Source organism: Motacilla alba, chromosome 7 (assembly GCF_015832195.1).
Source record: "Motacilla alba alba isolate MOTALB_02 chromosome 7, Motacilla_alba_V1.0_pri, whole genome shotgun sequence".
Taxonomy (NCBI): Eukaryota; Metazoa; Chordata; class Aves; order Passeriformes; family Motacillidae; genus Motacilla; species Motacilla alba.
The window spans coordinates 30,255,553-30,280,728 of record NC_052022.1 but is presented as its reverse complement, the minus strand read 5'-3'; the positions used below and the strand labels follow the sequence as shown (position 1 = coordinate 30,280,728).

General features: G+C 42.1%; 1 protein-coding gene and 1 long non-coding RNA gene across 4 annotated transcripts in view; one reads left to right on the top strand and one right to left on the bottom strand.

The window, feature by feature from the left end:
* STAT4 (signal transducer and activator of transcription 4) overlaps positions 1-2,682 on the bottom strand; it is a 39,570-nt gene extending 36,888 nt beyond the window's left edge. For 2 of the 3 annotated variants that reach the window (XM_038142187.1, XM_038142190.1), the window contains exon 1: positions 2,146-2,311. The gene's annotated coding sequence lies outside the window, so the exon portion shown is untranslated. The other variant, XM_038142189.1, reaches the window with a different exon arrangement.
* Positions 2,683-5,515: 2,833 nt separating this feature from the next.
* On the top strand, positions 5,516-24,380 carry LOC119703047. Its single transcript, XR_005257533.1, has 4 exons — positions 5,516-5,667; positions 20,075-20,124; positions 20,673-20,844; positions 24,276-24,380. It is a non-coding gene; the product is annotated as an uncharacterized LOC119703047 (long non-coding RNA).
* Positions 24,381-25,176: the final 796 nt, after the last annotated feature.

The window sequence follows — 25,176 nt, the reverse complement described above, 5'->3', positions numbered from 1 at the left end:
TTATATACTTTGTCATTTTATTCTGTCTATCAAAACAGGTGGTACTCGAGTAAATTTAGTCAGTTAAAGGGAAGAGGGAGAAAAGTGAGCAAGGCCATTAAAGAAGTTTTGGCTCTTACACTTGAAAGGGCACATCTATCAATTCTCTTCCTTTATGTAAATTTTTTGAGGTAATTTGTGATGCTTACAAAGTGGCAAAATTTACACACCATCTCTCATCAAGAGAAGAAGTTTAGGATTGTACTCTTCAAACCCAGCTAGAACTATTCTTATTAAAGGGTAGTGGAAAGCAATGGTTTTGCTCTCTTCTTGGTGAATTCATACCACTCAGATTTTTCCTGCAGTCGTTATGGTTGTGTGTCACTGTGCAGTTCCTAAAGCCCCACATTTTCTGTTTGGAGAGTACTGCTTTACAACCTAAAGCTAGTACATCTCTAAATTGCCATAGAATTATATTTGATGTGCCCTGGGATCTCAGTCCTAGGGCTGAGATCAGTGGGGTCTGCCAACACCCTGATCCCACAGCAGAGGTGCTCTTCCATTTCATCTTAACAAAAGACACAAAATACATTCAGGGCTAAAGACTGAAGTGGGCCAACAAGCTATGGATCTGTTGGAACACTTTTGATAGAAACTTTTCCTGAAGAAAAAGACAAGATTTCATCAAAATGGACACTTTTGTAGAAAGCTGACCTTTTCATATGCAGCTTTTCTATTTCCAGTTCTGAATTGTAGTTTCAGAATGTCAACAGTTTCAAATAAGGATATCATATTTTAATGCTGTAGTCTTTCATGTTGCATTTTTAAAGTTAGAGGGAAAAAAAATAAAAAAGCAGTTTCTGAAGGTTTAATGGAGTCCTGAGCACTTACTCATGCAAAAGTAAAAGTCACAGCTTTTAGTTTCTCAAGGAAGGCTGATGGGATGATTCTGTGTGTGGTACAAAGAACTCTGTATATAACGTCAGTGGAAATGTGCCCAGTGACTTTTCCCTCCTCTTTATTACTTCCATTCTTAGAGGAAAAAAAAAAAATTGCCTGAATATTTACTTTGTTTGTTTAAATTGCTGAGGAGGAATTCAGCACAGGAGTGTTTCACTGCCTGTGTCACTGTATTGACAGTTACAAAGAATGCCAAACCTTATTTCTGGTGATATATACAAGGAATCAAATCATAATGCATTAATAATTTATAGAATAAAATCAGTGAATTTTTAAGGTTTGGAAGGAACCTCCAGGATCACTGAATCTAACTTTTTTTCTGAACTCACACTCAGGAAAAAAAACCAAACAACATAACAAATTTTAAAGTCTGTTCACTTTCATTGGGAGTTTTTATTGTAAATGCTAGTGAATTCTGGTGATTGTGATATCCTAACAAGATTAGTGAGGAAATTTAATATTTTTATCTAAAGTTAAAAAAAAAAAGAAAAGAAAAGAAAAAAAGGCAAGATTTTGTCCAGCCTGCAGCCCCCTTAGGCCTGCCATGGAAGTTGCAGGGATGCTCACATGCATTAACTGTTGTAAAGCACACAGGTAGCACTTGTCCCTGGGATTTTTGTGACCTGCTCGTACAACCCTACAACCCACATTCCCTTTGCACAAAAGGTTTTGCAGGGACAGCTGAGAAGGTCGGGCAGTTGTAGCTCATCGTGAATGCCCCCGAAGGGAACTGAAAGAAAGTTTTCAGGAAAGATGAGGCAACACTGTCTACAAGACAGCACAGGGGGAACAGTCTCAAAATGAAAGAGAGTAGGTCGCGATTAGACATTTTAAAAAATTCTTTACTGTGGGAATAGGCTGGCCAGAGATGTGGACTCCCCATCCCAGGAGGTGCTCGAGGCCAGGTTGGATGGGGCTCTGAGCATCCTGGTCTCTAGAGCAAGCTGTCCTGTCCTAACCACCCTGTCACTGTAAGGCGGGCGCTGCGGGGATGGAGCCGCGTCCAGCCGCACTCCGGGCAGCGCAGACCAGCCCCGCGGACCAAACCCGCCCCCAGCTCTCCCGGCTGCCGGCTTTGCCCTGGGCCCCGCTGCCATCGGCCCCGCCCGTGCCGGGGCTCGGGGCTCGCTGCGCGTCCTATCCCATCCTATCCTATCCCATCCCGTCCCGCTCGGAGCGCTGTCCCCCGCGCCCCGCCGCTCTTGCCTGTGCCGGTCCGGCCGAGCCCCGCCGCCGCTGCCGCCGTCGCCCCGCTCCCCGCGGGCTTTAAGCGGCCGTGCCCGCCCCCGGCCCGCGGCAGCAGCGCCTTCCTGTGCGTCAGCCCCGCGGAGCAGCACGGCCCTGCCGGCTGCCCGCCCCAGGCACTCGCGACAGGTACCTGGGCAAAGCTCAAGGCCTGGAGGAAGTTGCTTGTTTTCAGGAAGCTGAAAAATACCGAAATCTTTCCCATTCGTGCTGCCGGGGCAGAGGGCTGGGTCCTGCCGCGCTGGGGGACCAATGGCATCCTTGGGGACTCGGGGTTCCGCTGCTGCCCCAAAAGCCGTGGAGGCACCGGTGTCCCCAGTGCCCGAGCTCTGCTCAGGGAAGGCCAGTGAAAAGGCAAAGGACAGTTCTTGGACGAGTTGGGCCGCGGAACAAGCTCCGCAAACTCTTGTGACTTAGAATCATGGAGGTTGGACCACACCTCCAAGAACATCGAGTTTAACATTTGGCTAAGCATCACCATATCAACGTAACACCCACAGTCAATTTGTTTATTCAACACCTCCAGGCATGGTGGCTCCACCACTTCCCTGGGCAGTCCGTTCCAATTGTTAGCCACCCTTTCCATGAAAAAAAATTCTTCCTGATGTTCAACCTGAACATCCCCTGGTGTGGTTTAAGACCAAGTCTCTGCTCAGACCTGCCCTCTGTCGTTTAGGGTTCAGCAAGCATAGGAGGCTGGTTAGCTTATGTGGACCATGTCAGGACAGTTAATTAGTAAATTTGAGGACCACCCAGGAAATAACATTGATTAGTAATGTGATTTTGTGCTGTCAGTAGGGGGAACTATTGCACTGTATTTCTTCTAAATAAATATCGGTAGCTGTTTATTTTTCTTTTTACATTAAGCACTCATTTTCTGAGCATTCTTAAGCAGCTGCTGTCTATAATGATGAGAAGACGGGTAGTTCATACCGTTGTAACAAAACAAGATAGTAACAGGTTTTCAATCCCCTTTTTCCTTGCTGTTTCTCTGCTTAACTGAGAAAATAATCTGTATGGTGGAGTGGTTGATATTAAGACAATACAATGTTTCCTATGATCTGATGGAAATACCTGTTCAGGCTTGCTTCAGGAGGCCACAACCCAGAAGTTCAGCTTGGTTACCTCAAAATCCAGGGTAATCAGAGGTCATTCTTCATCTGGGGTTTGGAGATCAGTTTCTGGGAAGACAGTTCCTGTTCCCTTCTTCCTTCCTTTCTCCCCCCACTTCCTGGCAGGTAGGGCAGGGAAGGCAGGTCAGTGGCTGGGATGGAGAGCAGCTGTGGAGCCAGCTGTTGGGGGTGCAGGATGCTGGATGTGAGCCATGGCTGTGGAGGCAGGAGAACAGGGGCATGAGCCTCACAGCAAAGGGTGCAGGAAAATGGAAGGAGTCACTTGTGATGTTACAAGTGAGTCAGGGACCTCTGGGGCTTTGCAGAAGCTGGTTGGAGAAAGAGGAAGGGAAGGGCACTTTGTCTGGGGGAGAGGAATAAAGAGGATTGTGGTCCAAGGGCATTAGAGTTGGATTGTCAAAGACACTGAGGTGTGGCTGGGCATGAAAAGGCCTGAGGCATGCAGGGACAGCCTGATGGGGGCTGTTTGAGGACCATGGGTGGGAGAGGAGGGTGTGGAGCAGCAGAGCTGTCAGGGTGGGGAGGGCTAAGGGTTCCCATCTGAGCCTGATGCTCAGCTTGGGCAAGGGTGGGGGGGCGTGTTGGCACACTGTGAAGGATGTGGTGGTGTTTGGAGGTGTGAGGGAAACTGCAGTGGAGCAGGACTGAGAAAGAGATGGTCTTGGTCAGTTCAGGTAAGCTCTGGAGGAGATCTGTGTGGATAGGATCCTGAAAGAGATGGCTGGAGGCGTGTGGTGGATACTGCTGGTCTAGCACAGGAGGAGGCTGTGAAGGAAGCAGTGCCTGGGCCGAAAGGAGAAGTTTAGGGGCAAGGAGTTGTGGCTCACACTCATTACTCACTCAGTGAGTACAGATAGGGCAGGCAAGGAAAGCTTAAAACCTTGGATTTGATGGGTCAAAGTTAATCTTCACTGTGTAACATTTCATTCCACTTCATCGGTGCTTCAGCACTGGTCAGAGCAGAGAACAAGAAGCAAGTGTCTACATTGTGTGGGCTGTTTAAGGGAAGAAAAGGTCTCAAGTGGTGGAGAAGGAATTCAGGACATAGTAATCTTCTCATCAAAAGTTCACAAAGGTTTTTCTAGGAACACTGAGCCAATTTATTACTTTGATCTCTCTGACCGACCTGTAATCAAGATTACCATCTCTCATGTTTGGCCTCTGGTGATTATACTCCTTGACTAACCTTTAATTAGAGTATGTGTCATCTGTCTTTTACATAAAGGAGACACTCAGTTTGTACATGCTCTACATGTGTTATGTCTTGTATCTGAACTGTCCATAGCTTTTTTTTCTGTGCATTCAGAACATGGACTTCTGGTCTCAGTGAGGCGAGTAAACACTGTAATTGTGAGAAGTTGTCCTGCTGACAGTGTAGTTCCTTCTAGTCAGCACAGCATAAATCAGGAGTTTTGTGCGCAGGTCACATCCCTTGCTGTCCTCTATTTGGAAAAAAAAGACAGGAACTGTTGTAGGCACAAAGTTTGTGGTAACTGGGAGTGGGGCTGTGGCCCAGCCTCCTCCCTAATGTGCTGCAGCTGTGCAGGACAGGTGACTGATATTGAAGGTAACAAGCCACGAGTGCCCAGGGGCACTGAGCAACCACCAAAGGGAGCAGAGGGCACACAGGTGCAGTGCATGAACGTGAGGGGTATAAAAGGTTGGGCTAAAGGACAATAAAGAGCTGTGGACACTTGAAACCTTATGAAGTAGTATGGTATTACTCTGTATGGGTGGATGTTTGAAGCCTTCTTTGGTGTTGATCGTGTCTCTACTTTCATTCCAGACAGCAGTGTTGGCCTAAAGTTAAGTGTTATAACAATCTGTTTATGAATGCTGAAAAGAATTTTTATTTCTGTGTTTGTATGTAGCTAAAATAATGGTCGTGATGCCTAGAAAAAGAGGTTTTTGGCTGCTTGGTTGTTCTTAACTGCTGAAATACCTATTGCTTTCCCCCTTCCAGTGATGAGTGGACTACATTTGCAGACATTTAATCTATATAAAGATACATATCTTGCCCAAATTCAATGTGACATCAACTAGGAAAAACTTGACTTGCTACACGGAGAGTAACAAGAAATAAGGAATTATAGAAACTGAAGTTTTCTCCTGCTGACTTGGGTTTAGGTTTCTGCTTTCAGGGCAATTTGACCTTTGGATACTGCAGTCTCTCACCTTTCTTTTTTTTGATAGGTACAGGTAGAGTGACCACTTGGCAGTGCACAAGCAAGTCAGAATGAGTGACCTGAAGGTAGATGACTTCTGTCCTTTTTACTGCCCAGACCCTGATGGAGGGACCATGCCCATCCCTACCACTGGGGAGAGATTCTTCCACACCAGTTCATAGCAGGTGAGAGGTTCTGTTGAGCTGGGACAGTAGGAATTTTTATCTTTTATTGTCTGTTATCTTTGAATCACAGGTGTGTTGTTTTGATGCCTGCCTTTTTCATCACTTTACCTCTTGGTGTCATATTTGCAATTTTGTACTGGGTGCTTCAATGTGTATCCTGAAAAAACTTGGTGTTTATTCTCAAAAGATTTGTGTAGTTCTGGTGAGACTTTCTTTTTCTTCAAGAGAAAGAAGCCTGTGCATCTTGTGGAAGTTAAGGCAAATGCCACTTGGGGTCCTACAGTCACCATACAAACTTCTACACTGACAAAATTAAGGTAGGAAGAAATTACATGAAAGGCCTCAATTCCACCAGAGTGGCAATCTGTCGTTGTTTATGGAAAGGACAGGTGCAGAGAAATGAAGGAAGCATGGAAAGAAGTGAGGGTGAAGACACCAGTTTAGAAGAGGCAGGAGAAGCAGAGAACCTTTGGGGGGCCTTGTATTAATTACCTTGTAGCATAAATGAAATATTGCATATGCAGAACACCACTGAATGTAAACTTTGCCTTGTATATCTCTTCTGGTCATTTTTTTCAGCAGTTTTCTCTTGAAATGTGTGATTGATTTAACCTGTTCACTTCCTGAATGATATAATGTGAATTTGAGTTTTACTGTTCCTGAATGACTCTAGAGTCAGGTTTCCTTTTTTGGTTGTGATTATGTGAATTGTTAGGAATGCTGGTAGTGTTACCTGAACAGGCTTTTTCACTCAGTATAGTCTGTTGGAGCTCAGGAAGCTTTTCTCTTATACAACAGCTTCCCTGACAATTGGTAATGATTACTTTTTTGTTTGTGCAGCTCTTGAAGACTTTAAGATGAGTGGTTTCCAAATTAGGGTGCGAGAAAGGAATACAAAATCAATGTTAGTTGGTGAATGCTGTGAGGTTTTATATATGTACCTGTGAGGTAGAGCTTGGAGGGTAAAATGAAGACCATTGCTGCTAACTTGGTTAGCAAATAGGTCAGCGTTGGCTGGACAAGAGAAGAGAGAATTTTTTAATAGTTAGCTCACTTGGGATTTGTGCTGTCAATAGTTGCTTGAGTTCTTATGACCTTCCTTGCCTGGGGTCAAGATGACCATGCTTAATGGTAATTTCTGAGCCTATCTAGGAGTATTTTAATTATGTAGTCTCTTAGAGGAGTCCTTGAGTTTCATTAAGCCTGCTAGTGTATGCTAATTACAAAAAACAGTTTGATGCCAAACGATGACTTCCAAATGCAAAGATCAATAGTTTTAGAATTAGTAGTGTATTGTGGACTGAGAAGACAACTTGGTTAATTCATTTAATAAAGTGCTTTTACAAAGGAAGCAATTAAACTGAAATCTGATCATCTCTGCTTGATAATACTTAAAATGTTATATATCAAAGTTACAGGTTTTGACTGTGATGGTACCAAGAAGACTTCTTGATTTATATTATTCTCTGAAACTCCTTATTTTGGTATTCTTTGTATAACAAAGCACACATCTTCAGAGATAATGTCAGCTTTTCTGCTTGGCAAGGCAATAAGACACCAACAAATCTGAAGCAGTTGTACAGTTGATCATGACTGTATTGTTGGATATCACAAGCATGAAGGCAATGCCACACCTGTTATGGACTCATTGTCTTCCTTTGGGGCTGCACAAGAAGTGGTATTTGATTGGATTCTTCTATTCTTGTCCAGCCTCCTATAAAAAAAATCCAGGACAGATGAGATTTTATTTTTTTATTTCTGTAAACCTGCTTTTTTCCCTGGATCTCAGCCTCTCAGCATGCTGTAGATAAGGGCCCTTGTGGTGGGAAATTGACCTGCAAAGTGGCATATTCCTTGTTCAGTGCAATTCCTATGGCAGCAGGGAAGGAGGAGCATTATGGATGAGTGTAGCCATCCTTTATTTATTTTGAAAATGTCTGAATTTCCTTGTGGCATTTTATATTTTATTTTATAGGATGTTTCAAAATTTTCAGGTGAAGCAATTTTTTAGTTCAATCAGTTCGTACCAGAAACAAAAATGGTTCAATTCCTATTTGTTTGGGATGACAAAAATGACTGAGACTGTATGTAGAAATTTATTGTTGCAAGTTGTTCTATTGATGCAAGCAATACTCATATTGTTTCCTTGCCTTCACAAGGAGAAAGAAAAGTGATTTCTAGGGCTGGCTAGCATGAGGTGAAGTGCCAGTACATAACAAAGCAGCTTGTGGCCGCAAAAGGACGTGAGTGAAACAAAAGCTCAATTCTTCCATCAGTTTGTGGTTATCAAGTTCTTGTCTTGCACTGCCCCTGAAACTGCTCTGCTCATGAGGCTCTTGTAGAGTAGAATGGGTGTTCTTCTATTTCTCTTGGGGAAACACATTTGAGATTCAAGGAGACCATTTGCTTATTCACTGCTGCCTGGCGACTCGGACAGTCCAGCAGCAGAATCCAAGGATTTTGTGCTGAACAGGAAGAAGTTATGACGTCTGACACAAGCAGAAGGAATCAAAGCCCAGTTATCTTCCTAGTAAAAGCTGAGGGCCTTTGTCTTTGGGCATAATGATGCTTTCATTCCTGGTCTGGGTGAAGTGGCATAGCTTCAGCTGGGGGAGAAAGTACATCCTCCCTCTGCAGTTTCAGGATTGCAGGAGTCTGCTGGGAGAGGAAAACACAGAATATGTCTGGGTACCCTCAGTCTGGTTGGGAAATTGAGTCCTGCTGAGTGCTTTAAATACTGACTTAATGATTTATTTGCAATGCAGTGCATGAGTTTGAAGGGAAGGGTGATGTTTGCAGCAGGAAAGCCTCCCTGAGACTGGAGTGTGTCGTGTTGTTTGAGATGTGCTCTGAGTTAGAGCATGCTGAGACTCCCAGACTGGAGACTCCCAAATCAGAACAGAGCTGGGGCTGAAGTGAGCAGCAGGCTCTGAACAAAGCTGGGTGTGGGCAGCACAACTTGAGTAGCATCACTTGGACACCCACAAATTCTGGGTGTGTGGACTGCACAGAAATTCCGGGGATGTGCTCCTCGGCTCCTAAACGCTGCCCAGATTCCATTCTAAGTGCATTTAGGATCTTGTCTGGAATGAAAAATGAGGTTTGTGTTGCTATGCTGCCTTGTGGTAGACAACCAGCTCCTGCCTTGCTGCTGCTCTGTGCACGTGGCCGTGTTGGGTGGATGGGTCACAGGAAGGAACTGCTCAAGTATTTCTGCATCTGTCCTTGTCAGGCCTTTGCGTGCAGGGGGGCATCCTAGCAAGCAGTCTGCTCTTAGATTCCCACTGGGTAACAGGAATTGAAACAGGACTTTTCCTCTTCCACCCTACGTGTCTACTAATGTAAACACAGCCAAAATATGAAAATGGTGATACTGTGTAGGTACTGTGTTAAAATATAAAGCATAAATCCCTTATTTCCTGATGTCCTTGGAGTCTTTTATAATTTCTAATACTTAATAACATGTATTTATTACAACTCTCGATGCTTCGTACACAGAATAAGTAATTCCTTTCTGTATCATTTGTATAATTGGCTCTAAAACCAACATGAGTGCAAATCTATGATCTCAATTTTCCTCCTCTCCTCTAGTTCAGGGTCCCCAGCATCAACCTGGTGAGAATCTGCCAGTGACATTTTCAGACAGACAGCCTTGATGGTGAGGTCATCTAGACCGCCTTCTAAACTTCTTGGAAAAAGTCCGAGAATTGCCTAACCTCTTTGGGGGAAAAATGAATCACAAATGCATTGTGGAGTGCTGCCACAGTAGTTATCATTTGCAATCAAAATAATGAGCCAAAGCTTTTGAATGATTATCATTTTTCTAGTGCTGATTTTGTTTAGTTCTTTCCATACCAAGGAAGGTACAGATATCTTCTAAAAACATCTTACTCTGAGTAGAGCTGTTTTGCAAACTGCTGAGTGAAGGTTTATGACCTACTTGTGACCTGAGAAGTGCTGCACCAACACTACAGGAGTGCAGATAACTCACACCACTAGAACTATCTTTTGTCAAAAAAAGAAACCACTGGGTTCTCTGAACTCCTGAGAACTGAGCAAGAGGTTCTCAGTTAAACTCTTGTGGTATTTTTTTTTCAAACTTTGTTTTACAAACCCTCTGTTGCTGTTTTTTTCAGGTGCTTTTTACTGAGAAGAAAATAACCTAATGCTGTATTTGAACACACAGCGCTGGCAGGTGCAGGGCACTGAGAGAGGCGAAAAGGAGAGTCATTATTGAAGGTTGAAGTATTTTGTAGCACATGGCCCTGTTTGCAGCTTCTTCCCTTGGTGCCCTAGAAATAAAACAGCCAGCTGAGGGGTTTTGCTCAGCCTGCTAGCCATTGCTGGGAGTGGTGGCTGCCCAGTGCCTCATGACTGGCACAGCCTGGGGGGCTGAGCCCTGGGGTGCCTCAGAAGGGACCTGCACAAACCCTCGAGGGAGGGAGGCACAGCTGGAGTCTGTGTGCTGTACACTTTGAAGGCTACACCTTATAAAGTGCTGTTTCTTTTGTGCACAAATATTTTTTTCTTTAAATGGAGGTTGTTGAAGCCAGGAGTGTAAGTGAAGTCCTGCAGTGAGGGGACTACCCTGCCTGAGGATCTCTGCCCCTCAGTGGCTCTGGTGTCACCAGCTACAAGGACAAGCTGTACATAGAAAAATTTCAGAAATTACATTTCTTAGTATTTAAAGAATATTTAGCAATAGGAATTAATTATTCATGCAAACTTAAATGGCCATCCTCAGCTGATGAGAAGGACAATCTTGTTGAGTACTGTTAAGTTTTGCATGCTTCTGCAGTTAGATTTGAATCTTCTGTCTCAAGCTCACTGCCAGTGTTGTGTAAATCATACCATATGTTAGGCGTCTTCAAAAGGAAAATGAACAAACCACACAGTAATTAAAGTGGGTTTTTTGAAAAATCTGAATTTTTTTTTGCTTATTTGAAGATTTGTTGTTTTGCAGTTCTGCTGAGAACAAGCATCTTTACATTGCTATGTGGACTGCATGTTTTTTTTCTCAATAGGAGAATAATTTTTCTGAATAAATGCAGAATCTATGGTTTTTGTGCCATGTCTATTAGCATTAAGAGGGGAAACAACTCTGAAGGGAATTCCCAAATTCAGCATATTATAGCTAGGGGACAGCATAGCCTGCTGCTGTCTTGAAACTTTTCCTGTTTCATCAGTCTGAAAAGATGTGTGTTGATAAGTTAAATGAGGCTCTCAAATTACAGGAGGTTGTGTGCTGATGTGGGACTTGTGTGGTAACTCAGAGGTGGCAGCATTTTCATGAATGCATTTGGTTTCAAGCAGTGTGGTTATGTTGCTGAGTTCACCAAGATAAACACTGTGTTTTCCATGTGGCTTTCTTTACCAAAACCTAGTGTTGTGCAAGGTAACAAGTAATTATATAGCAAGGAGGCAGCTATAAAGCGTTATCCTGATGTAATTACCAAAATTATAAGAAGTGTGTTGCCATTCAAAAAGATCCTGTTGGGAAAGACAGTACCTAAAATTAGGCTCTACCTCATAATATGGAAGGGAACTAGTCAGATACTGAATCACAGAAGGATTTGGTTTGCAAGGGACATTAAAGAGTATCTAGCTCCAGTACCCTGCCATGGGCAGGGACAACTTGCATGAGACCAGGTTATTCAGAGCTCCAGCCTTGAACACTGCCAGGGATGGGGCATCCACAGCTTCTCTGGGCAGCCTGATCCAGCATCTCACTGCCCTCACAGCGAAGAATCTCATTTTACTATCTCATCTATATCTACCCTCTTCTTTAAAACTGTTACCCCTCATCCTATCACCACACTCCCTGACAAAGAGTCCCTCCCCATCTCTTCTGTGGGCCCCCATAAGTGCTGGCAGGCTGCTCTAGGTTCTGCCTGGAGCCTTGTCTTCTCCAGGCTAAACAACCCCAACTCTCTGCCTGTCCTCATGGAGAAAATTCTCCAGCCCCCTGATCATCTTTGTGGCACTCCTCTGGGCCTGTTTGACATAGCTTTACTCCAAACCAGATTTTCCTTCCATAGCTATTTCTACTTGCCTAAACATTGGCTTGGCTTCATCCTCTGCCAGCTGGGTAGGACATGGAGGATCACTTGAAATGAAGCCAAAGTAACGGGTGTTACGGGGTGTGTTTAATTCCAGCATTTTGTGGAGCAAGTTGTGTCTTGCCCTGAGACTCAGACTATCCATGGAGTTGTTGTCCATGAAAACATGAGATCAGTGTTCCTTCCATCAGTTGCAAATAGTCTTTCTGAATGTGGGAAGTTGGTTAAAGAGAATGCTGCTTGGAAAAGGTGCTTTAAGCAGCCCAGGAGCAAAGGCAAGATTCAAATTGGATTCAAATTGTGGAAGCCCATTTCTTTCATCAGCATTCAGGTTTGTCTGTGTCACAGTGATCTGCCAGATCACAGCAGTAAGCACTTGTCCACTGTAATAAAATATTTCAATTGTTCTAGTACTTGCTTTACTGTTTTAATATTGTCTGAAAAGGGATTTTTCTAATTATGGTTCCTTTTGTGTGCTGTTTTAGCATTTATATCTTAATCTCTGGTAGATACTCTTGTTTGACCTGGAGAAAAAAAGCATGTTCATAACAGAGGTGCTCCAGAGTGGTGAGGTTGGGCATAAGTTTTGCGAAATAGAAGTATTAGAGCTTTATTTCAGTAAAATTTCCCTCTTGCAGTCATTCTTTCCCATCCATCCTATAGCCAGCCTTAGGACTATTGTCACTCTGGTAATGTGTGTGTAGTGATGATGCTTGGAGGCCCTGGCTGTATGCATGTCTCATCCCAAGTGTGCACTGTTCAGAGGGCGTGCAGTTGAATAAACACTAGAAATGCAGAAAGGGGAGTAGAAGGTGGAGGCAGAGCAATGATCAGCATTTGAAGCAGTAGTCAAGTTGCTCAGCTGAATCTCTAATGAACTTTGAGGCAAAGCCCCTTTGGGTGGAGCTCTTGGCTTTCAGTGTCTCTATTTCCCTATCTATAAATTGGTGTAGCTATATCCATCTGGAAAGTGTGTTTCCTTGCAAAGTTCTTGGTTTGGCATAAGAATGCCATTATGATGGCACTGGCATTATTTTGTTAAAAGGAGCTTATATTATGATTAGAACTGTTTTACCAAACTTTTTTTTTGAGGAGACTGTTACTAAAATAATAATGATATAAATAAATAAGGATATTTGGGTGCAGCATAAGTAATTTTAAAGATCACCTCTGCCTTTATCTGTTAACTTGTGTTTCCTTCTTTATTTTATTTGTATCCTTGTTGCTCTTTTTGGTTTTCTAGGGAGTAGTGCTGTGGCCCTGACACATGGATTTCAAACAGCCCAGGTTTCTATTGAAGTTGATATTCTGGGACATGATATGTGATAAGCCAAGGGAATACTTGTGAGATGAGACCAACAAGTGACTATAGGTGTAATTTGGCGGGTTTAGTACTAGAGATGCTTACAGGCATCTTCTAAACTAGGTTATTGTTTGTGTTCACACTGTAGTTTCTACTCAGCAATTCTCTCGCATGGATTCCAAGATTTCAAGCCTTAATAAACTGAGACATTTTAAAAAGTTACATATTTGAATCCTGCTAAAATTAGCATCCAAACAAACTCCTTGTGCAGAGTTTTCTTAATCCTTCTGTGAAATTTTAACAATTCAGTTTTTCCTGCTTCTTCCCCATAGACCTTGACTATATGGAAAGTATCTTTGAAATATATGTTTAAAACAGGATTTAGAGTCAGGAGCAGACACCCACATATGCTCATCATCTGGAATTTAGTACTTTCATGACAAAACAGGGTGTAGCATAAATCTGTTTGGATATAGTACTTTAGTTGAGCAAGAGCTGCTTGTAGAAACACTGCTCAGGTTGTGTTGGGGGTTTTTAATAAGGGAAAAGATGATGCAAGTGCAAATTGTTGTAATGCTGAAATGCTGTAGGTGTAGTTTCAGTGGAGGAATAATACAGTCAGGGCTAATGCCTCTGATATCTCATCTTTCTGGTTATTTGAAGGTAGTGAAATACCATTTCATTGCACACGTTAAAACTTGCCACTATATTGTTTAACTATTATCAGATGAATATTTAATTTAAAGGAAATATTAAAAAACCCCAAAGGCTTATTTTTCAGAGCTTTGTCAAACTATGCTCACCCAGAAGTTGTGCCTGAGTTCCCTTTAAATTCACTTGAAGTTCAATAAGAAAAAGCTTGTCAGGATTTTGAGGCTTGCTATGTATTTAGACAGCTCAGCTCACATCTCTGGCTTGGAGGCATCCTGAAGTCCATTACCTATCTTTGTGCTGCTCCTCAACAAGAACTGATCTAGCCTGGTACCCTGGCACAATTGTGTCTTTCAGTACTGCACTGTAAGGCAGTAAAAAGGCTGTGCAAGCCATTTTATGAGCAGGTGGTCTTATTTGCAGTAAAATCACTTTTTACAAAGTGGTGCAGTGAAATAACGATGGAGTGACAAATCTGCAGGTATGTCAAAATGAGAGCAGTGGATAGCCCTCTGCTATAGGAGTGTTTGCAGTATAATATTGAGCTTCTCAGCAGGGACTCCTAAACTGGGAAAAGCAACACATGCAGTATGGTATTTATAAATCTAGGCAATGTCAAAGTTCCTGTTGTGGAACGGAAAGTGCAGGATTTGCTAAATCACGTTATTGCTGGGAAGCCTGGTAATGGCTTTTTCTTGTTTCTTTTCTTTCATCACTACTCTAAACGCCCTGAGCTATCTGTATAATTATTTCAGGCAGCAATCCACATTGTTAGCTTATTTCCCCTGGGTATGTTTGGTGCATTTTTGAAAGCAGATTTAAAAATTGTATAGGTCCATTTGGAAGGAATACAGCAGTTTCCATTTGGTTTTGCCTTATGGGTGTCTCTAGCAGTCTGAATTACCAGAGGCACACAGCTTCTTGGAAGCCTTCTGTGGAGTGGTAGAGCACAGCCCCACAGGAAAGGTGGTGTTAACACATCATGGCTCTGGCATTTGATGCTCCAGGTGAAGAATTGCAATACCGGGAAAAGAAAATCATGTACAAGTAATACCTGCACTTAGTCACTGGGTCTGTATAGGCAGGTACCACTGCTTCCACTTTGTGCATCTGCAGGTGATTGGGCAAGGCAATGAGCACAGCCAGCCTTTGGCACATTTTCAGCTGTTAAACTCACTGAAACTTTAGTTGAGACTGAACCTCTGATTTTTCTTGCCACTAAATAAAAGCACTTGGAGTTTAGAAAGCTGGGTAAAAGCTAATTTACTAATTTTATATTTTCCAAACCAGTACCAGTTGAAGTGATCACCTCAAATCTGCAAAGGTCAAGGCTGCACAGTGTGCTGAGCTCTATAAATGGCAACTCAATGGCAGTGGCAACTGGTGAGCACTCTCCTGGACCTCTCTGTGCCCTGCAGTGTGACTGGTAGCTACAAAGATCCTGGTCTATGCCCAGTGGCTTGTGTCTCAGCAGCACAGCTCCTTGGCCACGTCTCACCCAAAGGCTTGGAGAGCAATTCCGTAAATCCTGGCAACACTTGTGTTCTGCCTTGCTGACTCTTACTACTGCTGTGCTGCTTCCCTCACACCTACGTTTCCTCCTTTCCCAGCTACAAGCTCTGAATCCAAACCCGTGGCATCATTAGAGGTGTTCCTGCCAGAACTACTGTCCCTTGAAGCTTTGCCATCTGCAAGGACAAGTCCTGTGCTATTCTGGGTTCAGAGAGAGAAGTTCTCTGAACAGCTGCTCTCATCTTACCAATCCTCAGACACTTCTCCCAGCATTAACTGCTTAGCCAAAAACCTTCCCCTTGTTGCTGTTGTGTGCATTTCCATTTCAGATTGCAGCTCCCTGGTGCTTGGTGCTTATGTCTCATGTCACACCTTGCTAGGGAACAGGTGCTGGTTTCTTTCTTTCCTCTCAATTACTCAGGTTCTTGTGTCTAAAGGCCACCATGGAGGCACCATTCAGATGCTCTCCTCTCCCTTAAATGTTACTACAGCTGGTGGATGCATTGATCTGCATTTCCATATCGGGATTTCGAATGGATTTTTCATATCTGTTTCACCATGGCCTCAGCTTCTAGCTTGGCTCTTACCCCTTACTAAAACCAGAATAAATTTTTTTTCATCTTCTACCAGGGCAAAGTGATTTAACATCAGGCTTCTCATTTGTTAAAGCTCTTCTTGTGATAGCTGTGGAAATGCTGTTATGACTGAGCAGAAAAGATAGGTAAATAAGTTTGCAGTCCAGACATCTGTGCTCTGTTGTTCTGCTGTTGTTCTAGAAAACTTGTTCTGATTTTAATTAAAACTCTGTTTACTTTTAGAAGAAAATGTCTTCCTGTGATCTAATTGTTATGACACAAAATTGCCTCAATCAATAAGTAAGAGGAGGAATTCAGGGGCTCTGCCTACTCTGTATATTACAATGTGCTAAATGCAAGAAATTGTCCTCTTTACTGGGTTTACATTTCCTGCAGACACTTGAAGTACAGACCACCTCAACAGTTTATCCAGGGTAAAGCTGGACTATCACTGCCTTGCCTGAGGGAAGGGATAATAAGGCTGCACTTTAAAAATATGTGATGATTACTTAATCTTACAAAAGAATATAAGCAAGCCTCCTCCTGCTGGCCAAGCGTGAGGAACTCCATAGAAATATTTGATTTGATTGTGTGTGTGTGTGGTGTAGATGATATTACTGCTGAAATTGGCATCCAACTTTCTGCTGAATTCCTGCACAACTCTGAAACACAGCAAACTGTACAATTGAATGCTTTTGCTGATTTACAGGATTATAACCCTTGATCAAGATGCACAACATCTCAGATAATGCCTGATGTCTTGCTGATTGACTGTTGGATAAACACAGACTTCATAAGGATTATTCCTTGGTTTTCACAGTACTTTGCATGTTTGACAAACATCCAATCTATGGACCTTGGGATGCTCTCAAAATTTGCCTCTCCAGTGGTCTGGGTTGACTTTGAACTTCAGAGAAACAAGTTTTCCTTTGTGTGCAGGTGGTGGAAAAGTTTTACTGTTTGGTCCACTCTCAGGCTTGTACATTCAGTGAAAAATGTGTAAGGTCTTCATATTTACAAAGGTATCTATTTTTAAGCCATTTGTAGAATCAGGGAAAATTTTGTGGGAAGTTTCACTTCATTGCATTGCCATGTTGAGGGTAGACTGACTCATGGGTGATAAAACTTTGGATGTGTTTGTAATTCAGAGAGAGCTGTAATCCAGGCTCATATGATCCCATTGGGACAGAGGTGATGTGATTTCTTCTAGTAAATGAGACATCTAAATGGAGTCCACTTTTAAGGAATACATAGCACCAGAGGATACTGCAGGTGTGAAGCCACACACTCCTGCAGCTCATGCCAAGTAATGCTTCTTAAATGATACACTAGGGCACTATTTTATGTGACTTGCCATCAGATGACATAAATTCTCTGACAACTTCTAACTACACTGAAGCAAGCATTCTTGGAGTAGGCTGCCGTAGTGGAGCCAAGCAGTTAATCAGGTGTAACATGAGGTTTTGAGGGATTTACTGCCTGCTGGTAGCTTGTACTGGGACTGTATTGTCCTTCTGTATGTACTGTATAATAGTTTTAAGCTGTCCTTAGACAGGACCCTATTGTAAACATGCTGCCTGGCTTAACTGGGATGTCCTGTAAAAATATGTTAATAAAAACTAAAGTAATTTTAAGGGATCCTATTCCTACTATTTCTGTTTCTCAAACTATTCCCACCAGCAAAGTACAGGCCATGCTCTTAACTCTTGCTGTGCTGATGCCTTGTTAATGCCTGCTGGAGCTCTAATTCTTGTTTTAAAGCTGATCAATCATTGTGTACCCTCTCATCTGGCTGCTGCTGTGCCTGAGTTCTCTGCTGCTTTGGCTTGCACAGTGCAGAAGTTACTGGAGAAATAAAGTTTGTGCTCAAGGGGGTCACATAAATTTATTAAGACTTGATTTATTTCATGTCCTTTTTTGTCTCGCCTCATTCAGGTCTATGGAGTGAATTCTGAGGTAATACTTTATTTAAGTTAAAGGAGTTTTTAAAACAAGGTACCTTGTGTTTGATATCTGTATTTGCCAGGTCCTTGTAGCCTGGAGCTAGCAGGTCATGGCACAGCAGTAACCCTTTCATGGGGTGCAATTTTCAGAAGGATATGCTGAAAGCCATCATTCATTTGGACAAGTCTTTTGCTAGATTTTCTGCTTGGGGACAAATCCTGAAAATGTGAGTTCTTGCAGAGGGAGGTGTTCCTTTAAACAGGAAGATGCACTCTGGTGGGTTTAGACATGCTGATTTTTTTAAAGGAAACAGATGCAGAGACGTGCATACTGAGGGGCTTATCAGAGAAATCCCTGCATTTTACAGGCAGGGTGAGACATTCAGGAGACACTCAGAGGAAACAGGACCTGTATGAAGGGCTCTTGTTTCCTGACCTGCCTGCAGTTCCTGCAGGACCAACACCTCAGTAAGAGGGACTTGCAAACAGTAGCAGTAAGCAGAGAATGATGCTTTGGAGGGATTTCTGGTTCCTCTCTCTCTTCTTCTCACCCTGGAGCTCTGCAAAGTACAAATCCTCTGGAATAAGGCCACCAGGATTTTAGGAGGACCTCAAAGGGACCTGCTGGCAGCTCTAAAGGAATGCATCAATCCCAGTTTAAAACAGCCCCTTCCCACCCCAGGCATTTTTTTTTTTTTAAGATAAAATTGTGCTGTTGTTCTTTTTGTGAATCAATATGTAATTTTGAATGTAAAGCAGGCATCAAATGTTTTTAGTAAGGATTTGAATTGCCCCCATAGTTGGAAACAATACTTGTATGTTGGGTGGTGGTTTGGGGAGGGAGGAGGGTTGTGTGTGTGCAGCTGTTGAAGGCCATTAAAAAGTGACCTGAGCCCCACTGAGAGCAAGGCTGGCATTAACTGTAAATTGATATACTGGCTCACAAACAGTAATTTCAGATTTCTGCATGGCAGGGTTTTGCTAAATGTTCTTATTCTAGGTATTCTGGTTACACTAATCTTTCATGTGCTTTTAAAAATAGACTGCACAGCAAGTGATCAGCTGTTGGTACAACTTAATAATTGAAGAGTTAATCCTTCAAATCTGAAACAGAAGAATGAATTCCCCGATGTATTTCCAGCATAGTAGTTAATTTAAAATTTATCTTTAAAAAAAAGGAAATAAAAAAAGACAGTTGATTTTTATCTTACTAAAGGAAAAAATTATTTTCTTGGTTGATTTTTAAATTAAGAAATTTTTGTTATCTTTGCTCTGGTAAGTGTTTATCACTGAATGCTACAAGACCCACTATTGTGATTGTGCTGCTTAAAGTTTTAGTAGGGCTTGGAAAAAAACTGGCAGACAAAAAGATGGTGGGTCCTGATTTAGATTTGAAAGAAGCTTGCAAGCAGATGTCCCATGACCCAAACACTCCTTCCTTACTTCTGGCATTTTTTTTCTTCCCCTTGATCTGACAAATTTAAAGTTGCTGCAGTGAACTTTAAAATACGAGTGTGGTGGGTGTGTTCTAGGCATCGGTAACAAAACTGAAGTTACTTGATCAAGACAGGGGAGCTGAGTTAATGTGTTTGCAGGGAGACAATTCCCTGTAAAATCCCAGACACGGTGCCTCGATATTGCAGTGAGACAAAGCAGAGGCGTTCACCTCCCCTAACAGGGATGGTGCTTGTGTGGGGCTGAGGGGACGACAGTGGCAGAGACCCACCACCAGAGCAATTCATCAGGAAAAAATTAACAGTTCGAGGTGGCACAGAGCTACAGGGAGCTAAATTCTTCACACAGCCTGAAGATGGTGGCAGCTGTCTGGCTGGTAGGGCTCGCTCTGTAGCTTGCCTGTGTTTGCAGTTGCCTGAGTGCTGCCATGTGAAAAGAAGCTGCCAGAAACATTTGGAAGATAAAAAAGCCCTATTCTTGAGATCATGGAAGTGCTTAATTTTTTTTTTAAGGCCACAGTTATTACTTCTTTTGATTCCTGTGAGTAGGATAGGTTCCAATGGCTCTGGAAGGAGCTGTGCAGGACAGTGTTCACCTCTTTTCATTGGGAATATTGAGCTGATGAGTTAGTGGAGTTAGTGTGTACCTTTTGTGTCTGCTTATGAGATGTGTTTATATTATTATTATAATTTTTTTGGATGCTGGGTTTTTTTGGCTGTTAGCTTAATGAAAACACAAAGAACAGAACCTATTTTTTACCATTGAACTGTCTTCAAAGCAACAGCAAAACCAATCATGTAATGATGCATGTAAATGAGCATCAATGAGCTTTGAGGTGAAATATGGATAAATTGCTTGTTTTCAGTAAAAAAGGCTCTTGCTCTCCCTTAACCCCTTTTTATTTTTCAGCTCCTGTCTGCACCAGTTTTTATGGGAGTTGCACAACTTATTCCAGCAAGGTAAAGCTGAATGTTTTCCTGTTCATGTAAAGGTGATGAACCATGGCCCTCACAATACCATATATTCACTCAAATGTGTTGTCGTGGTAGTCATGTCTTGCAAAACCTTTTGCCCTAACTTGTCTCTAAATTTTTCATTGTTGCAGTTCAGATTCATCATTTGTTTCCCTCCCCAAGCCAGTGAGATTCAGGAAGGAGTCATGGCAGAAGGTTAAAACCTGTTGAATAACTGGGTATTTAAGCTGCGTGCCTTTTGCATACAGTAAAAGCATCAGGGATTAATGAAAGCATTTTAATGGATTTCTATGTTCCTGAATCATAGCAGAGCCATGAGATCACTATGGATAGCCTGGCTACCAGATTTTTAGGCTGAGTTGTGGTCCTCTATATTATTGAGTAGAGTTTTTAGATGCATTTGAAAAATTACCTGAATGAATGAATTGTGGTTTTATGTTCACCTTTGTTTTTTTAATGCTGTATAAGATGTATCTTAAGGCTAATCAAAAGAACTTTGGCAAATCCAGAATTAATCTTAAATTTAATTACAGATTCATGTGCCTTCTATACTTTGTCTGAAAAAGTGAAGCCAGTCTAAAATGTCATTTCACACCACGTGTACTCTCTGGATTCCCATTCATTCCCAGTTGATGATAAAAAAGTGCCTGTAAGCACACTGAAGAAACCAACACCAAAGTCAAATAATCATCTGTTTATTTGAAGGTAAGGTCAGAAGACCAGTTACATCTGCCTGTGACATGTAGGTTTTCTCTTAGCATGTGGAACAATTGCTCTGTGTGATGCCTGGAGCCAGACTGCTCAGTGCACTGAAAGGTGATGTAAAAAATGGCTGGAAGGGTAGGACAGAGCATGGGCTTGGCCATGAGCAGTTTGGGATGCCTCTGCAGCCACTGTGCTTCAGTAAAGCAATTAAGATTGAGCTGAATTGGAAATAAGTTAATATTTCTAGTCATTCTTATAACAGCCTTAATATATTGACCTGATTTATGATCCCCATCAGATTCCTCTAAGGAAAAACTGTAGAGAGCTTCCTTTACCATGAATCTTGAGGGATACAGTGACCATGTTGTAGGCTGGACAAGGGGGGTTTCTTTTATCTTGTATCTTGATGTCATACCTGTATCTTATCCATGTGGCTTTACGCAGCCTGATTATAAAAATGCTGCTGTCTGAATTACCTTTATTCTGTCACCAAATTACCAATGCCAAAGGCTTGGAAGTCAAAGATTCTTACTGCTTCCCAGCCACAAGTCCACTGAAGCATTGGGAGTACAGTGGGCAACAGTTCTGAACACAAGACTAGAGAGCTGTTGTTTAATGCTGCTAGTGAATTTATTGATGAAATGTCACCATATGGATCACTGTCATGCATGCAAAAAATAAAATCAGTGTGTATGGCTCATAGTTCTTTCCCTCTCCCTTGAAGTGCTAGGGGACCCCAACTTCTCCCTTGGTAATGAGACCCCTTGGCTTTGTTCTGGCATTGTCCCTGGGCCTTAGGCTGAGTTTCATATGGTTCCTTGAAAGTGCTGTGCACTGCTGGAGGGAGCCATAAGGAGTATTTAATGCAGATGTAAATCAGATGCAGAAGAACACAATAGCCCTCTTCATTGCTCTGTTTATAAAAGTCATTAAAAAATGAGAAGAGTGACTTCAAAATAGCAAAATGAGCAGAACATGTCCAAACTCCATTAGAAACTGGACAAACTGGGCAGAAATTCACATTTTCTTATAGAGTGATAATTGTTTGTTATAGGGACCATATGGAGCTTGACAAGAATAGCTGAGATGAGACTAAAAGTTTTAGACATGAGCTTGCTTTAGCCAATCATCAGACTGGTTAATGGCTTCCCCCCGCCACCATAATCAAGATAAAGCAGCTGCAGTGAAACACTGCAGTGGATAATGCTATGAAAGGCTTTCCATGTGGATGTAAGTTTGTCCATTTTGCGATGACAGCAAAGTGTCCAACATTGTTTTAAAGAAAAGAGCAACACCTGCCTTTAAACAGACCTTGGTCAATGGATTGCAATTCTTTGTACAATCTCTGACTGTCCGCAGAAATGCAGGCCTGGAGCATGCAGGATTTAAAATACGTAGCACTGTTCCAAACAAACTGTTTTAGGGAGCTGGGGAGAATTCACATCTAATTACCACTCTGTGTGTCTTTTTTTCAATTTTCCTGATGTAGTTTCAAAGCGTAGAAAACACCATTTTCCCTCTCCTTTGATTGCCCAAGTAATGTTGATTGTTAAAATACATTTTGTATAATTTCTCTACTTAGCCTTACAGTGCCCCCTTTGAGCATCTCTTTTAATTATACTGAATCAAGCTATGATTTTGCTGGCTTAAAATATCCAAGACTGAATGCCAGCAGCAATGTGTTTGGCTACTGCCTTACTCTAGTTCTGCCAAAGCAGAAACTCCCTAGGCTATTCACTCCTGATTTTTAAAAAAATATTTTTCTGGGGGTATTAAACCTTAAAACAAGAGATGCATGATTCAGTGTTGGTTTTGATTGACTTTCAGACTAATTTATCAACACAAGTTTCTTCCTCTATGCAAAAACTGTACATAGGAGATCCAAAATAATGGAAGAAAGAAACAGTGCTGCTTTAGCAGTGAGAAGAGAAGGGATTGGAATTGGCTCAGCATGGAAATGTAATGGTGGTGAATAGTAAGCCTTGCAGATAGTGTTTACAGCTGTAGAGGATGTTTTCTTGTAATCTCATTCTTGCCTTTATAGTTATTACACAGAATAACTTATTCTGTTTGCTCAGGAGACGTCTGTGTTTGGCATCCTGCAGAGTGGGAATACGTAATGCTTTCTTCATTTTCTAGGAAGTGTACACTGAAGGAAGAGAACGAGACAATGTTTAGCACATCCTTTGTGCCAGTAAAATGAGCTACCATACATTACTGTTGTGTTAGCAGCTATAGCTAAGTGATTAACAAGGGAAGGGGCAGGGGAAGGAAATGCTGCTCAAGACTTCTCTTTCATAGAAAGAAAAGAACAAGGAAATGAGCAAGATTTTTCTTTTTTAAACAAACAAAAAACCCAAATAAACCTGGTTTTTTGGTTTACTTTTTATGTGCCCAAACCGAATAAATGTGATATCTAAGATTGGTCATCAGCCTTGCTTAAAAAAAGAGAAATATTAAGGCAAGATTGTAGCTATATATGGTGCCCCTAGTTAAAATTACAAACTATTGTAATAAATTAAATGGGTGATTATGTCTCAGTACACCAACTCTATGGGAACACCTGCAGTGAGGACTAAAAGATGACTTCAGCTCGTGGTAGGAGTCCTTGTTATGCTCCATTCCACTCTGACTGTGCTTTTGGCCCTATCAAAGGTGGTTCAAGAGTCAGTCTGGGGCTCCCAGCCAGAGTTTCAGCTGCTGTAGCTGGTATTCTCCTAAGTTTACAAGTTTAGCTGGCATCTGGAAAAAGGGATCCTCTTCCTTTCTTTTTTTTTTTTCAGCTTCAGCTTTATTTCTGTCAATTCTTTTAGGCACACAGTTTGTGGTGATTGGGAGTGGGGCTGGGCCCAGCCTCATCCCCATGGGCACAGCTGTGAAGCAGGTGAGCAGCATTGACAGCAATGAGCCCTGGAGTGCCCAGGGGCACTGAGCAACCACCAAAGGGAGCAGAGGCACACAGGTGCAATGCATGTGGGATGAAGGGTATGAAAGAGGAGAACATGCAGCAATAAAGAAGAAGAGCCTTTGATATGTTACTCAGTGTGTTGTTTCTGTCTGCCTCAACTGCAACAAATACTATGGGAAAATACAAGTTGAGGGCAGCAGTTTTCTTAGCTGTGACATGGTCTCCTGCTAAAGAGGACAGAGGAGCTGTGTGTCCTGAAGGAAAAATCTGCTATTTCAGTGATATGTGGGTGTTCTTTTGTTAGATAACAGTGTGGTGGTAAATTTAACCCTGTATGAAGCTGTGGAATGATGTTGAGCTTCAGGAGGTTGGCCTTGCTTATATGCATTTTCTGAAGCCCAGAGATAAAATAGTTCTAAAGAGAATGCCCTGAGAAGTGTATCTGTTTTAAAATATCCTTGTAATGTGGACAAGGGGTGATTATGATAACAATGACATTTCCATGACATCTTTTTGTAATTAGCTTGGAGTCTGAGCTCTGTGATATGTTGTATTTGGAGTGGTGGCAGGTAACAAGAGCATCAGAAATAAACCCAGGCTCTCCTGAGGAGGTGTTAATGCAGCCACAGGATCAAGCTAAAAGGTGACATCCCTCATGCCCTGATACCTGCAAAGCTCCAGGGTAAGTGCATGATTTGCAGAAAGCAGTTTATCTGCCGAGTAGGAATTCTACCAAATTTCCTGAAAGTTTGTTTGGAGTGAGGACTGAGTAAGAAAGAAGGATAACAGGCTGCAGAAGTAGCTTGAGTATCACTGGCAAGTAAGGGTGCACTTGCATCCTAATTAGTTGAATCTTGCTTGCAGAGGATGGGGTTGTGTTCCTGCAGATTGCTGAACATATTAATTGCTATTTCACACCCCTTTCCACACATGTTTTTTTGTTGCAGCCCTTTTTGAAAAGCTTCAAAGATTAAGCTGCAGTATTACTGCGAAAGTGAATAATACAGGTGCTGAGCGAGCCAGTGCAGTAAGAAAGGATCCTGCCCTGAGGGGAGGAGTGGGAAGCTCCAGTGTAACATATTGAATGTTCCAACAGTGATATATCCAGGATTAATACGTTCATGAGGGGCTGTTGTGTGTGTGTGGACACTGAACAGGTCAGTGAGTAAGCATTTGAAAAGCTTTCCTTTAGTAGACTGATAATTATGCAGGGCTATTATAATTTCACTGGAGATATTTCACTGGATTCAGCTAAACCAATTGATATGAAAAGCATAAGTTCAAAAGGCTTCATAAAAAACTAATGCTAGTAGAAATAGTTTCATTATTAAAAAGTTGCACAAAAGCCTTTTTATTTTAAATTAAACACCTGTGTGCTTTTTTGTAACAATATCGCAGCTGTAGACTCCTGGCATAATCAGAAG